Source organism: Lissotriton helveticus, chromosome 5_1, assembly GCF_964261635.1.
Source record: "Lissotriton helveticus chromosome 5_1, aLisHel1.1, whole genome shotgun sequence".
In the NCBI taxonomy this organism is placed as follows: Eukaryota; Metazoa; Chordata; class Amphibia; order Caudata; family Salamandridae; genus Lissotriton; species Lissotriton helveticus.
Window position 1 is genome coordinate 1,250,418,970 of NC_136065.1, and position 16,910 is coordinate 1,250,435,879.

General features: G+C 43.4%; 1 protein-coding gene across 1 annotated transcript in view; it reads left to right on the forward strand.

The window, feature by feature from the left end:
* Positions 1-16,910, forward strand: part of LOC144752614 (scavenger receptor cysteine-rich domain-containing protein DMBT1-like) — a 1,037,642-nt gene that overhangs the window by 569,550 nt on the left and 451,182 nt on the right. The window lies entirely within an intron of this gene.

Here is a 16,910-nt window from a genome sequence, read left to right on the forward strand (position 1 = left end):
CTATAGTCTGTCATTCATTATTGGACACAGTTTTGGTCTATTTTGCATGCTATATTTCTACTAATTTCAGTTTGTAGAAAGTTGGTGTTTGCTATTTATACAATGTCTCCAAGGATATCCCAGATACATTCTGATAAATTATTCTGTGAACAGTGTTTTAACTACTAACCTAAATGTTTTCCTTTGAAGGTGTTCAAATAATACATTTATTGTAATTGGGTAGATGGATTTTAGTATGTTTCTTCCAACATAACTCATATACGCTCATGCATTTATGTTTTTTACATGAATGGACTATATCAGAGTTAAAATAACAGAAAGTTGTTGAAAGAAAGTAAGGTAGAACAGAAGCATGAAACCTTCTATTAAAATGAAAGGTTTTTGTTATTTGCTATGATTTGTTCTAAGTGTTTTGTGTTTAAAAGGGGTGTGTAAGAGCCCAAATTTAAAAACCCAAGGCAGTTTTAATTAATATATTGAGTCTCTAAAAACTGCATATTGTATGATGGATTGTTTTTCTTCAAATGTAATATTACCATCAATATTTAAGTACTGTTACTCTTTTATTTTAAATGAGCTGAAACAAGCCATGCATCCAACAATTCTCAAATCAGATATTGCTGTGCTGTCCTCTTGGTGGTATGCATCCAGCTTCTGCCAGCTATCTGATATCTGCTTATTTCAACCTTCATTAATTTGGTTACTCTTCAACTCTGTGTCAGGACCTTCAGGCAGATAGGGTCTGCACAACTCTGAGAGCCTCTGGAAAGAGGTTGACAAATTCCAGTAAGAGGAGGACAACAAGGATCTTAAAGGCTGGAGTAAACAGAACTTAATTGGAGATCGAGGAATCATGGTCACTTGGCCTCTGATTTCAAAATGGCGGAGCACATCTATAGAGTCACAGATGTTCACACACTATTACAAACCCAAGATGGCACCTCTCACTACAGGTGATGATAGCATTTCCTGTTTGAGTGTTGCAGAAATGGGGGTCTCTAGTTGGCAGAGGTATGCATCCTGTCCAAGTAGGGACCACCGCTCTAGTCAGGGTAAGTCAGATACACACCCTAAATAAACCTCTGTGCAACCTCTGTTCTCTTAGCACAGGGCAAGCAAGCTTAATTTAAGAGGCAATGTGTAATGGTTTTGTACAACTCTTAATATAGTAAAACAGTAAAACACCTGCTGGGCAGAGTCAAATCTAAGAGTCAAGCTGACCATGATGGGACGCAGGTCTAATTCAGAAGCCATGCAGGCCCCGCTGCAATTGTACCTTTACGGAGAAAAAGCATCAACATTTAGGAGCAGCTGCATGAAGCAGAGGAGGCAATGCGTTGTCATTGATCGAAGAATTGTAGTTGATGCATTGGTTTCGAGTCACACATTTCTGTCCTGTATTGTTGTCAATCTCCGCGGTATGAGTTGGGCAGGCACAGCAGAGCAGGAGTCCAGCAAATCTAGTAGGGTGTCAGGCCTTTCAGCAGTGCATCAGTCTTTCTTCCTGGCAGTGTCTCCTGGGGACCAGGGTGTACTGAGTTGGGAGTCTTAGGGGTCCTGTACTTATACCTGGTTGTGCCTTGGAACTGGAGGCAGACTTCAAAGAAAGGCCTTTGAAGCACACAAGGCACCCGCCCTTTTTGCCCAGGCTGCAGACGCACTATAGTGGGATATGCTGCATTTTGTGTGGGGACAAGCACATCCCTATGTGCACAAGTAAGCTTCTCCCTACTACCCAGCCCATGAAGACCCAATAGCCTGGTGCTGGGCCATCAGCATGTGAATGGCACACCTCAGGTCTCTGTGTTTGTAACTGTCTAGAGGAAATGTACAAAGCCATCTGTCACACACCCCAGATGTGTATTCAGAAACAAGTAGATGCACAGAATGGTTAAAGTAGGAAAATGACAACTTTATAAAAGTGGCATTCTCGAACTTACAATTTAAAATCCGACTTCACCATAAGTTGTGATTTTAAATTGTGAGTCTAGAGACACCAAACTCGAAATATCTATCTTGTCCCAATTAGAAATTACACTTGTAAGATGTAATAAGGCAATCCCAATGTTAACCTGTGAGAAAGATAGCCCTTTTCAGTAGTGGAAAATGCATTTAACTGTTTTTCACTACCTGGACATGTTAAACGTGAAAGTACATGTCCAACTTTTTAAATAACCTGCACCCTACGCTTTGGGCTTGTTAGGGCCTAACTTAAGGGTGACATATTTGTAATAAAAGGAAGGTATGGGCCTGGCAAGAGGGTTAATTTGCCAGGCTGAAATCGAAATTAAAACTGTAGATATAGACTCTGCAATGGCAGGCATGTTACATGTTTTAAAGCGCAACTGAAGTGGAGGGTACAATCAGTGCTGCAAGCACACTTGTAGCATGTACAGGCGCCGGGCACATAGTGTTCCATTTACTAAGGACTTATAAATAAATTAAATATGCCAACAGTGACATGCCATAGTATAAAATTTGAAGCCCTGTGCCTCAATCATAATGCCTTGTATGGTAAGGGAGCGAACTACTACAGATCTAACTCTCATTGGTGCTGTCCTCAGCGAGCCTTACCCTCATCCTCAGCACACCTGCTCAAAGTTCCTAGGATAAAGAAAGTCAGATGGGGAGACAGGAGTCTCTACCATCTTGGCAGCAAACTTTGGAACTCCTTGCCTTTGGCATTAAGAGAATGCCAATACTGACATGCAATTCACCTCTCAACGGCAACACATTGAAATGAGACAATGTAGCCACGTAACCTCTGTTTTCATATTAATCAGAATTCATTCATAAACATCATCACATGTATGAATTCCATGGACACAATTAAATCGCATTAACAAGTTTTTTTCTTTCACCACACCACAAAAAAATCTCCTTTTAGAGCATTCATCAACCCACCTTCACATCACTTTCACACTTATTTCATGCAACTTTTTCTAGCATACTTTCACAAACATTCACTACTCCCACTCCTTGCACATTCCAGCAGCCCTACACCCTGCCCACTTTGCACAATGTCAAAAGAATATCCAATCAAAAAATATACAATTAAACTGTAGGCCAAGCAGATAAGTTTAAAGAACTCCCATAGATTTTTCAATTCTTTTCCTATTATGTACACACAATTGGACGGACGAAGGTTGACGCGTTTCGAACCCCCCAAATCCAGGGTTCTCCTCAGGACCAGAAAGCTCAATCAAATTGCTAGATCAGCCGATCTAAGCTACAAATCAAACCAAACTTTGTATTAATCGGCTGATCTAGCAATGTGATTGAGCTTTCTGGTCTTGAGGGGAACCCCATATTTGGGGGGGTTTGAAACGCGTCGACCTTCGTGTGGCCAATTGAGTGTATATAATACGAAAAGAATTGAAAAATCATGCAAGTTCTTTCAGCTTATTTGTTTGGTCCACAGTTTAATTATACATTGTATATTTATTGATTGGATATTGTTTTGAGATTGTGTAAAGTGGGCAGGGTGTAGGCATGCTGGAATGTGTGGAGAATGGGAGTAGTGGATGTGTGTAAAAGTATGCTAAAAAAGGTTGGATGAAATGGGTGAAAGTGATGTGACGGTGGGTTGATGAATGCTCTAAAAGGAGATTTATTGTGGTGTGGTACTTATACCTGGTTGTGCCTTGGAACTGGAGGCAGACTTCAAAGAAAGGCCTTTGAAGCACACAAGGCACTCGCCCTTTTTGCCCAGGCTGCAGACGCACTATAGTGGGATCTGCTGCATTTTGTGTGGGGACAAGCACATCCCTATGTGCACAAGTAAGCTTCTCCCTACTACCCAGCCCATGAAGACCCAATAGCCTGGTGCTGGGCCATCAGCATGTGAATGGCACACCTCAGGTCTCTGTGTTTGTAACTGTCTAGAGGAAATGTACAAAGCCATCTGTCACACACCCCAGATGTGTATTCAGAAACAAGGAGATGCACAGAATGGTTAAAGTAGGAAAATGACAACTTTATAAAAGTGGCATTCTCGAACTTACAATTTAAAATCCGACTTCACCATAAGTTGTGATTTTAAATTGTGAGTCTAGGACACCAAACTCGAAATATCTATCTTGTCCCAATTAGAAATTACACTTGTAAGATGTAATAAGGCAATCCCAATGTTAACCTGTGAGAAAGATAGCCCTTTTCAGTAGTGGAAAATGCATTTAACTGTTTTTCACTACCTGGACATGTAAAACGTGAAAGTACATGTCCAACTTTTTAAATAACCTGCACTCTACGCTTTGGGCTTGTTAGGGCCTAACTTAAGGGTGACATATTTGTAATAAAAGGAAGGTATGGGCCTGGCAAGAGGGTTAATTTGCCAGGCTGAAATCGCAGTTAAAACTGTAGATATAGACTCTGCAATGGCAGGCATGTTACATGTTTTAAAGCGCAACTGAAGTGGGGGGTACAATCAGTGCTGCAAGCACACTTGTAGCATGTACAGGCGCCGGGCACATAGTGTTCCATTTACTAAGGACTTATAAATAAATTAAATATGCCAACAGTGACATGCCATAGTATAAAATTTGAAGCCCTGTGCCTCAATCATAATGCCTTGTATGGTAAGGGAGCGAACTACTACAGATCTAACTCTCATTGGTGCTGTCCTCAGCGAGCCTTACCCTCATCCTCAGCACACCTGCTCAAAGTTCCTAGGATAAAGAAAGTCAGATGGGGAGACAGGAGTCTCTACCATCTTGGCAGCAAACTTTGGAACTCCTTGCCTTTGGCATTAAGAGATTGCCAATACTGACATGCAATTCACCTCTCAACGGCAACACATTGAAATGAAACAATGTAGCCACGTAACCTCTGTTTTCATATTAATCAGAATTCATTCATAAACATCATCACATGTATGAATTCCATGGACACAATTAAATCGCATTAACAAGTTTTTTTCTTTCACCACACCACAAAAAAATCTCCTTTTAGAGCATTCATCAACCCACCTTCACATCACTTTCACACTTATTTCATGCAACTTTTTCTAGCATACTTTCACAAACATTCACTACTCCCACTCCTTGCACATTCCAGCAGCCCTACACCCTGCCCACTTTGCACAATGTCAAAAGAATATCCAATCAAAAAATATACAATTAAACTGTAGGCCAAGCAGATAAGTTTAAAGAACTCCCATAGATTTTTCAATTCTTTTCCTATTATGTACACACAATTGGACGGACGAAGGTTGACGCGTTTCGAACCCCCCAAATCCAGGGTTCTCCTCAGGACCAGAAAGCTCAATCAAATTGCTAGATCAGCCGATCTAAGCTACAAATCAAACCAAACTTTGTATTAATCGGCTGATCTAGCAATGTGATTGAGCTTTCTGGTCTTGAGGGGAACCCCAGATTTGGGGGGGTTCGAAACGCGTCGACCTTCGTGTGGCCAATTGAGTGTATATAATACGAAAAGAATTGAAAAATCATGCAAGTTCTTTCAGCTTATTTGTTTGGTCCACAGTTTAATTATACATTGTATATTTATTGATTGGATATTGTTTTGAGATTGTGTAAAGTGGGCAGGGTGTAGGCATGCTGGAATGTGTGGAGAATGGGAGTAGTGGATGTGTGTAAAAGTATGCTAAAAAAGGTTGGATGAAATGGGTGAAAGTGATGTGACGGTGGGTTGATGAATGCCCTAAAAGGAGATTTATTGTGGTGTGGTGAGAGAAAAAAAGTTTTTAATACGATTTGATTGTGTCCTTGGAATTCATACATGTGATGGTGTTTATGAATAAATTCTGATTAATATGAAAACAGAGGTTTCGTGGCTAGATTGTTTAATTTCAATGTGTTGCCGTTGAGAGGTGAATTGCATACCAGTATTGGCATTCAGTTGTTTATTGTTGAATTATGGCTCAGCCTTATTGATTGGAGTCCAAACCCTTTCTTGTTTTTTTTTGCCTAAACAGTGCAGGGAAGTTACCAAGGCTTCAGGAAACAAGTTAAGAAATGCTTTTTCTCACACTCCTTGTCACAATAGCGATGCTCGAGCTCCATCCAACCTCCTTGGCAGAACAGCGACGCTAGAGTTTCTGACTAATTCTTTTCGAGGTCTCCACTTTAGCGCTAAGCCACTTTTCATTTACACATTTAAGAAAATTATTCATTACTTTTTTACTTACTCACTAATGTTGCAATGTAATTATAGGAACAAAGATTTGTGTTTGCTTTCCAACAGAATCAACAACAACGAAGTCTCCTACAACAATATCATTGTCAACAGTATCAAATGCAACAACAACAGTAACAACATCAACAATATCACCCTCAACATTACCAACCCCAACAACACCCACTACAACAACAACTACATTAATAACACCTACAACAGCAACAACAGTACAGACAAACGAAACGATAACAAGCACCACACCAGAAGGTAACTTCAAATTCTTACAGATCACATGCCATGGTTATGGTATTTTTGTATAGTTGATTATGTTGTAAAGCAAGGGCCAGGCAGTGGGATGCATAATTAGGTAATTTGTAGAAATGGACCCCGCAATGAGGTAAAGTGATTTACTTGAAATTAGATGAGTGACAAACTTGTGATGTGTATGATGAAGCAGATGTAGATGGACCTATGCTTGACTGGAAGAGGAGAATCAAAAAGTGGCATTTGAATGTACCAAACTATAATTAGAAGCTATACACTGTAGGCTGGAAGAGGAGGAGGCTTGATGATACATATCATTCATTTTTCTGCAAATCCTAATTCTCCAAAAATCTGCTCACGATAAATGTTTTACTGTTCATCTTCATAAATTATCTATAGTCTGTCATTCATTATTGGACACAGTTTTGGTCTATTTTGCATGCTATATTTCTACTAATTTCAGTTTGTAGAAAGTTGGTGTTTGCTATTTATACAATGTCTCCAAGGATATCCCAGATACATTCTGATAAATTTTTCTGTGAACAGTGTTTTAACTACTAACCTAAATGTTTTCCTTTGAAGGTGTTCAAATAATACATTTATTGTAATTGTGTAGATGGATTTTAGTATGTTTCTTCCAACATAACTCATATACGCTCATGTATTTATGTTTTTTACATGAATGGACTATATCAGAGTTATAATAACAGAAAGTTGTTGAAAGAAAGTAAGGTAGAACAGAAGCATGAAACCTTCTATTAAAATGAAAGGTTTTTGTTATTTGCTATGATTTGTTCTAAGTGTTTTGTGTTTAAAAGGGGGGTGTGAGAGCCCAAATTTAAAAACCCAAGGCAGTTTTAATTAATATATTGAGTCTCTAAAAACTGCATATTGTATGATGGATTGTTTTTCTTCAAATGTAATACTACCATCAATATTTAAGTACTGTTACTCTTTTATTTTAAATGAGCTGAAACAAGCCATGCATCCAACAATTCTGAAATCAGATATTGCTGTGCTGTCCTCTTGGTGGTATGCATCCAGCTTCTGCCAGCTATCTGATATCTGCTTATTTCAACCTTCATTAATTTGGTTACTCTTCAACTCTGTGTCAGGACCTTCAGGCAGATAGGGTCTGCACAACTCTGAGAGCCTCTGGAAAGAGGTTGACAAATTCCAGTAAGAGGAGGACAACAAGGAACTTAAAGGCTGGAGTAAACAGAACTTAATTGGAGATCGAGGAATCATGGTCACTTGGCCTCTGATTTCAAGATGGCGGAGCGCATCTATAGAGTCACAGATGTTCACACACTATTACAAACCCAAGATGGAACCTCTCACTACAGGTGATGATAGCATTTCCTGTTTGAGTGTTGCAGAAATGGGGATCTCTAGTTGGCAGAGGTATGCATCCTGTCCAAGTAGGAACCACCGTTCTAGTCAGGGTAAGTCAGATACACACCCTAAATAAACCTCTGTGCAACCTCTGTTCGCTTAGCACAGGGCAAGCAAGCTTAATTTAAGAGACAATGTGTAATGGTTTTGTACAACTCTTAATATAGTAAAACAGTAAAACACCTGCTGGGCAGAGTCAAATCTAAAAGTCAAGCTGACCATGATGGGACGCAGGTCTAATTCAGAAGCCATGCAGGCCCCGCTGCAATTGTACCTTTTCGGAGAAAAAGCATCAACATTTAAGAGCAGCTGCATGAAGCAGAGGAGGCAATGCGTTGTCATTGATCGAAGAATTGTAGTTGATGCATTGGTTTCGAGTCACACATTTCTGTCCTGTATTGTTGTCAATCTCCCCTGTATGAGTTGGGCAGGCACAGCAGAGCAGGAGTCCAGCAAATCTAGTAAGGTGTCAGGCCTTTCAGCAGTGCATCAGTCTTTCTTCCTGGCAGTGTCTCCTGGGGACCAGGGTGTACGGAGTTGGGAGTCTTAGGGGTCCAGTACTTATACCTGGTTGTGCCTTGGAACTGGAGGCAGACTTCAAAGAAAGGCCTTTGAAGCACACAAGGCTCCCACCCTTTTTGCCCTGGCTGCAAACGCACTATAGTGGGATATGCTGCATTTTGTGTGGGGAAAAGCACATCCCTATGTGCACAAGTAAGCTTCTCCCTGCTACCCAGCCCATGAAGACCCAATAGCCTGGTGCTGGGCCATCAGCATGTGAATGGCACACCTCAGGTCTCTGTGTTTGTAACTGTCTAGAGGAAATGCACAAAGCCATCTGTCACACACCCCAGATGTATATTCAGAAACAAGTAGATGCACAGAATGGTTAAAGTAGGAAAATGACAACTTTATAAAAGTGGCATTTTCGAACTTACAATTTAAAATCCAACTTCACCATAAATTGTGATTTTAAATTGTGAGTCTATAGACACCAAACTCGAAATATCTATCTTGTCCCAATTAGAAATTACACTTGTAAGATGTAACAAGGTAATCCCAATGTTAACCTGTGAGAAAGATAGCCCTTTTCAGTAGTGGAAAACGCATTTAACTGTTTTTCACTACCTGGACATGTAAAACGTGAAAGTACATGTCCAACTTTTTAAATACCCTGCACCCTACGCTTTGGGCTTGTTAGGGCCTAACTTAAGGGTGACATATTTGTAATAAAAGGAAGGTTTGGGCCTGGCAAGAGGGTTAATTTGCCAGGCTGAAATGGCAGTTAAAACTGTAGACATAGACTCTGCAATGCCAGGCATGTTACATATTTTAAAGCGCAACCGAAGTGGGGGGTACAATCAGTGCTGCAGGCCCACTTGTAGCATGTACAGGCGCCGGGCACATAGTGTCCAATTTACTAAGGACTTATAAATAAATTAAATATGCCAACAGTGACATGCCATAAGATAAAATTTGAAGCCCTGTGCCTCAATCATAATGCCTTGTATGGTAAGGGAGTGAACTACTACAGATCTAACTCTCATTGGTGCTGTCCTCAGCGAGCCTTACCCTCATCCTCAGCACACCTGCTCAAAGTTCCTAGGATAAAGAAAGTCAGGTGGGGAGACAGAAGTCTCTACCATCTTGGCAGCAAACTTTGGAACTCCTTGCCTTTGGCATTAAGAGAATGCCAATACTGACATGCAATTCACCTCTCAACGGCAACACATTGAAATGAAACAATGTAACCACGTAACCTCTGTTTTCATATTAATCAGAATTCATTCATAAACATCATCACATGTATGAATTCCATGGACACAATTAAATCGCATTAACACGTTTTTTTCTCTCACCACACCACAAAAAAATCTCCTTTTAGAGCATTCATCAACCCACTTTCACATCACTTTCACACTTATTTCATGCAACTTTTTCGAGCATACTTTCACAAACATTCACTACTCCCACTCTCCACACATTCCAGCAGCCCTACACCCTGCCCACTTTGCACAATGTCAAAAGAATATCCAATCAAAAAATATACAATTAAACTGTAGGCCAAACAGATAAGTTTAAAGAACTCCCATAGATTTTTCAATTCTTTTCCTATTATGTACACACAATTGGACGGACGAAGGTTGACGCGTTTCGAACCCCCCAAATCCAGGGTTCTCCTCAGGACCAGAAAGCTCAATCAAATTGCTAGATCAGCCGATCTAAGCTACAAATCAAACCAAACTTTGTATTAATCGGCTGATCTAGCAATGTGATTGAGCTTTCTGGTCCTGAGGGGAACCCCAGATTTGGGGAGTTCGAAACGCGTCGACCTTCGTGTGGCCAATTGAGTGTATATAATACGAAAAGAATTGAAAAATCATGCAAGTTCTTTCAGCTTATTTGTTTGGTCCACAGTTTAATTATACATTGTATATTTTTTGATTGGATATTGTTTTGAGATTGTGGAAAGTGGGCAGGGTGTAGGCATGCTGGAATGTGTGGAGAATGGGAGTAGTGGATGTGTGTAAAAGTATGCTAAAAAAGGTTGGATGAAATGAGTGAAAGTGATGTGACGGTGGGTTGATGAATGCTCTAAAAGGAGATTTATTGTGGTGTGGTGAGAGAAAAAAAGTTTTTAATACGATTTAATTGTGTCCTTGGAATTCATACATGTGATGGTGTTTATGAATAAATTCTGATTAATATGAAAACAGAGGTTTCGTGGCTAGATTGTTTCATTTCAATGTGTTGCCGTTGAGAGGTGAATTGCATACCAGTATTGGCATTCAGTTGTTTATTGTTGAATTATGGCTCAGCCTTATTGATTGGAGTCCAAACCCTTTCTTGTTTTTTTTGCCTAAAGAGTGCAGGGAAGTTACCAAGGCTTCAGGAAATAAGTTAAGAAATGCTTTTTCTCACTCTCCTTGTCACAATAGCGATGCTCGAGCTCCATCCAACCTCCTTGGCAGAACAGCGACGCTAGAGTTTCTGACTAAATCTTTTCGAGGTCTCCACTTTAGCGCTAAGCCACTTTTTATTTGCACATTTAAGAAAATTATTCATTACTTTTTTACTTACTCACTAATGTTGCAATGTAATTATAGGAACAAAGATTTGTGTTTGCTTTCCAACAGAATCAACAACAACGAAGTCTCCAACAACAATATCATCGTCAACAGTATCAAATGCAACAACAACAGTAACAACATCAACAATATCACCCTCAACATTACCAACCCCAACAACACCCACTACAACAACGACTACATTAATAACACCTACAACAGCAACAACAGTACCGACAAACGAAACGATAACAAGCACCACACCAGAAGGTAACTTCAAATTCTTACAGATCACATGCCATGGTTATGGTATTTTTGTATAGTTGATTATGTTGTAAAGCAAGGGCCAGGCAGAGGGATGCATAATTAGGTTATTTGTAGAAATGGACCCCGCAGTGAGGTAAAGTGATTTACTTGAAATTAGATGAGTGACAATCTTGTGATGTGTATGATGAAGCAGATGTAGATGGACCTATGCTTGACTGGAAGAGGAGAATCAAAAAGTGGCATTTGAATGTACCAAACTATAATTAGAAGCTATACACTGTAGGCTGGAAGAGGAGGAGGCTTGATGATACATATCATTCATTTTTCTGCAAATCCTAATTCTCCAAAAATCTGCTCACGATAAATGTTTTACTGTTCATCTTCATAAATTATCTATAGTCTGTCATTCATTATTGGACACAGTTTTGGTCTATTTTGCATGCTATATTTCTACTAATTTCAGTTTGTAGAAAATTGGTGTTTGCTATTAATACAATGTCTCCAAGGATATCCCAGATACATTCTGATAAATTATTCTGTGAACAGTGTTTTAACTACTAACCTAAATGTTTTCCTTTGAAGGTGTTCAAATAATACATTTATTGTAATTGTGTAGATGGATTTTAGTATGTTTCTTCCAACATAACTCATATACGCTCATGTATTTATGTTTTTTACATGAATGGACTATATCAGAGTTATAATAACAGAAAGTTGTTGAAAGAAAGTAAGGTAGAACAGAAGCATGAAACCTTCTATTAAAATGAAAGGTTTTTGTTATTTGCTATGATTTGTTCTAAGTGTTTTGTGTTTAAAAGGGGTGTGTGAGAGCCCAAATTTATATGGCCGGGATGCCGCCACCCCCTCCCAACACATATCCCCAAGGATGGGAAGTCGGACAATAGTTGAACTTTTGGAAGACGGGAGGGAGTCACCCTCCCGACCGTATTTATTAAAATATGAAACAAAATTTAAAACATTAAATAAAAGTTTCATCATTATGTATTATGTACAATTTGTCATTTATTACATTTCGATGCAGTCATGTACTTTAGGCTTACATCCTGAAAATGCATACACTCATTCAAATTGTACATCCTAGCATTAAGGGCCAACGGCAAGGTCTTAACCGGTGTCAGATCCCTACTACCAAACTTCCGCCCTCACTGTGTGAGCGGCTCTACCCTCATTGCCAACTGTAACTTCCCTTGTCGTGGTGGGGGCCCCCTTTCTACTCGACGCCGTCTTAAGGGTCGTCCGAGTTCCCGTATGAGGTCTCTGTAGGAAGGACAGCGTGGACTCTCCCCCCCAACCCCACACTCTCTATCCGCCGTCGCGGATCTCCGGCCCCCGGGAAATTAGTAAGGAGGGGCATATAACCGCCTCCCCCCCTGGGAGGGGCCCATGGCCATCTCCCCCTAGGCGCCCCATCGTTAGTGGGTGCCGCCTCCCCGTGGAAGGGGCCAATGGCCGTCTTCCCCCGGGCGCTCCCATCCATTGTGGGTGGCGCCCCACTCTAGGGACCTTTAAATTACTGCTCACCGATCATGACCTTACCGCCACAGACCGGATGGTTGACCGACCATCCGGTCCCCCCCAACTCCTCCTATAGGTCATGCTTCCTCAAACCTCTCAGCCATGCCACCAAGTCTCCTATGAGCAAATCATTCCCCTCCCTTGACAGGTGAACCCCATCGTTCAGATACATCTGGTCACCCCGGATACACCCATGTGGAATGACATGCAACTGTGCAGAACGGAACAGTCTACCAATCTTATTATTGACCCGTTTAACTGAATGGTTCAGAGCTGACACCGAAAGGCCCCCCTGCCACCTCCTTCTAGGAATCATGTGGGACCAAGCAATTGTGCACCCCGGGACTCTTTTAGCCAACCAGCTAACAGCCGACAAGATTCGTTCAAGTAACACTCGTCTACCCAGTGTCACCAAATCGTTGCCTCCCAGGTGTACTATGACTACAGATGGCGGTGACCTATGCTGCCCTAAAAGTCCCTCGAAAAATGACTCAAATTTGTCAAAAACGAGCCCTCCTTTCCCATGGAAAGCCACTCTGAACCCGTATTCCCCAGGTGCGTGAATCGCGTCACCTTCCTTGAATACGTCACCGGCGCGCCTCACGTATGAGTGGCCCACGACCCATGCCATCCTCTCTCCAGTCGGTGATCTCTGACCGCTGGTCCCTTGATGCAGGGTCGACCTCCCATTCCGCCCTGCATGGCAGGCCCGCGAAACTGCAAAGTAAACAAAAGACAGAAAACGTGAGTGCATGTCAATTGATCACTTGCAACATGTGCAAGCGCACATACCTCTTGAAGCAATTCGAGGACCAACGGCCCAATTGTTTCACTTCTTCGGCACTCTGATCCCTGGCTGTGGCCTCAGTAGCAGCCCCTATCCTGAAAGAGTGGGTCCCAAAATCGCACGGGTCCATGCCCGCGTCAGCGATTGCCAGTGCCAGCACCCTCTGAAACTGAAATCTCGTCAGTGGGGTGCCATCCTTGTGTCGGAGCAAGCTCCCCCCCCAAGCGGCCGCTCTTAGCGCCAAATAGTCTTCCACACACTTCAAAGGACAGACGGGGGACCCACGCTTGCGCTGTACGACCACACTATCTCCCACAGCCCCCTGGTCAGTCTTGGACATGGCTATCATGATTACCATCGAATCACCCCTTATCTGGATGTGATCCCTGCACAAACCTCCCTCCATATCTCTCTTGTTCCTTGCGACAAGCTCGCTCACCCTCATGGCCCCATGGAATGCCAATGTGAACGCTGCCCGGAACAGAACTGCTTCGTAATGGGAGGAACACGTCTCATCCAGCTTTGCCAAAAGCAGAGACAGTCTGTCTAAGCCAATCGGGTGCCTCGTATCTTTCTTGCAACCCTCAAGGCGCTGCCAGCCGCGAAGGGCTTTCTTCACCAAAAAAGAACCTGTAGGGTCTCTTATGCCGTGTACCTGGGCCATGAAGGAAATGGCCGCCCTATGCCTACCGGCCGTTGCCACTGATCGGCCCTCCCTGTGTCGTGCAACCAGATACCCCAGGAAGGATTCCTCCTGACCCCAATTCTGACTCCCCGTGGGACCCAAATATGTGCAATAGGAACGAAACGCTCCTTCATATGCTTTCCTTGTCCTGGGGGCTAGACTCGCTGCCACGAGGTCTTGTAATCCGAGGCACCGATTAGCCACATTGCCTCTGGGAATGGTGCTGCCTCTAGGTCTGCTGTGGGCAGATAACCCCTGAATGCCTGTATATGTGAACGAGAGAGTGCATCAGCCGCATGTTTCAGCACACCCGGCACATGTTTCGCCCTGAACAGTACATTCAATCTCATGCAAAGCAGTACAATCTCTTTCAACAATCTCAAGATCATTTTGCAGCGTGCTGCCTGTTGGTTAATGCAATCGACAACAGTCATATTGTCGGACCAAAACACCACTGAGCGGCCCCTGAAGTCGTCAGCCCATGTCATCAGAGCAACCCAGATGGGGAATAACTCGAGGAACCCAATGTTACCTGTGAGACCGTTGGAGTGCCACCATGTTGGCCATGTTTGTGCCGACCATCGATCACCTAAGATGGCGCCAAAACCCCCGCTCCCTGCCGAGTCGGTCCATAGACCTAATTCCTCCGAAGACTCTGGCGGGGAGTTCCAGACGACTCGACCGTTGAAGTCCGTCAGAAATGCCAACCAAATACGCATATCCTGGCGAACCTCTCCAGACAGTCTCGTACGGTGGTGAGCCTCTTTGAGACCACCCATTGCTTGCGCGATAGAGCGCGAAAACGGGCGGGCCATAGGAATCACCCTCAAGGCAAAATTAAGCTGACCCACTGTTTGTTGTAACTGGTGCAGGGTCACTTTCTCCCCACCCAGGCATTGCATCAAGGAAGCCTGGAACTTGATCACTTTGTCTACTGGTAGTCGGAAACACCCCTCCACAGAATCGAGCTCAATTCCCAGAAACTCCAGTGAAGTAGATGGTCCGACCGTCTTACCTGGTGCCAATGGGACACCAAATTCATTCATGAGGATGGAGAAATCATACAGTGCCTGTGCGCAGTTCGTATCACCGGCTACCCCCAAAAACAGAAAGTCATCCAGATAATGCATAACATGTCTATGCCCTGTAGCCTCGGTAAATGCCCATTCCAAAAAACAGCTAAACATCTCAAAATATGCACATGAAATGGAGCAACCCATGGGCATGCATTTATCCATGTAATAACTTCCCTGGAATGCAAAACCTAGCAGGCGCTGATCCTGCGGGTGCACCGGAAGCAACCGGAATGCTGATTCGATATCACATTTCGCCATCAGCGCCCCAGGGCCTAGGTGGTTCAATATGGCCACGGCATCGTCGAACGATGCGTATCGTACCGAACAAACTTCTGGGTCAATGGCATCATTCACCGAGGAACCCCTAGGAGCAGAAAGGTTATGTATGAGTCTAAACTCCCCCGGATCTTTCTTCGGGACAACCTCTAACGGGGAACAGATGAACTCGGCAACTGGCGGGCAGGAAAAGGGGCCAGCCACTCGTCCTAAACTGACCTCTTTTGCTATTCTCTTTTCTGCCACGCCTGGGTTGTGCCGTACCGATAACTGGTTTCTACAAAAGGATCTCCCCCGAACTTCCCCCGCCGGGATGTGGAAGCCATGTAAGAATCCCTTCCTCAACACCCCAGCGGATACATGATCAGGGTATTTGTTTAACCACGGAATCATAACCATGAGATCAACGGGTGTAGGCAATCGGTTACAAAGGTCTACCTCACTCCTGCTTAGGTCCACCTTTTCCTCCCGTCCCGCCATTTTTCGATCTACATGCACTTTCCGGGTGTGAGGAATTCCCACAGCCGGCACACACATGCTTAAACTTGCATGTCCCCTGCGGTCTGTTACAATTGCCTCGATTGAAGCCCCAACAGACCCCTCCTTTTCCGCCATTCCCGCCAACTCTAGGCTGATAGCCCCCACCTGTGCCTGCTCGAAAGGGCACCCCAGGCTTTTGGCGGACCACTCCGGACCCGCTCCCGCCTGGCGAGGACGTACCTGTCGCCCCTGGCAGGAGTTGCTTGTGCCATGACACCGAGTCCAAACAATCCCAAGACAAAGAAGCATCATATTCTTTTGCTTTACGGAACTTCATGTCATAGCCTTTCCATTCTTCCCCCTCATACATTGAATAAAAATCCATAATGCGATTCTGATAGCAAACCAACTCAGTCATAACCTCAGGTTTACGTTCACCCATAACTGCGGTAAATATAGAGAAGGCCTTCACCCAATTTGTCACAGTCTCTTCCACCCTGAACTCGGCCATCTTGGCGCGCCAGACACTAGGGTGCCACAAATCTTTCTGCGTTTTAGCATACTCCATCTCACGATGGTCCGTTAACAATGAAAACATGTTGACATACTTATCTCCCCATATTAACTCTTTCGTGGCCAAGGGAATGTGCTGTGCAACCTTTTCCCGCCTTGAGGGTATCGAGCCCTCCCCCACCATCGGCAATGCGAGCTTACCCGGATCGGCTGTTGTTGCCGCCGTCTTTTCTTGACCAGCTGCTGGTACTCCCGGCGCCACCTGTGGGGGAACAAGAGGAACACTCGCCTTCGCGACATCTCTCGATTGCCGCAACTGCTTCATTAACACTCTGGCTTCTTCGGCCGGATCTCCCGGGGTCGCTGTGCCCCCCACCTTTGTTTTGAGCCATGCCGTCAACTGTGCGGCCAATTCTGGGGGTATT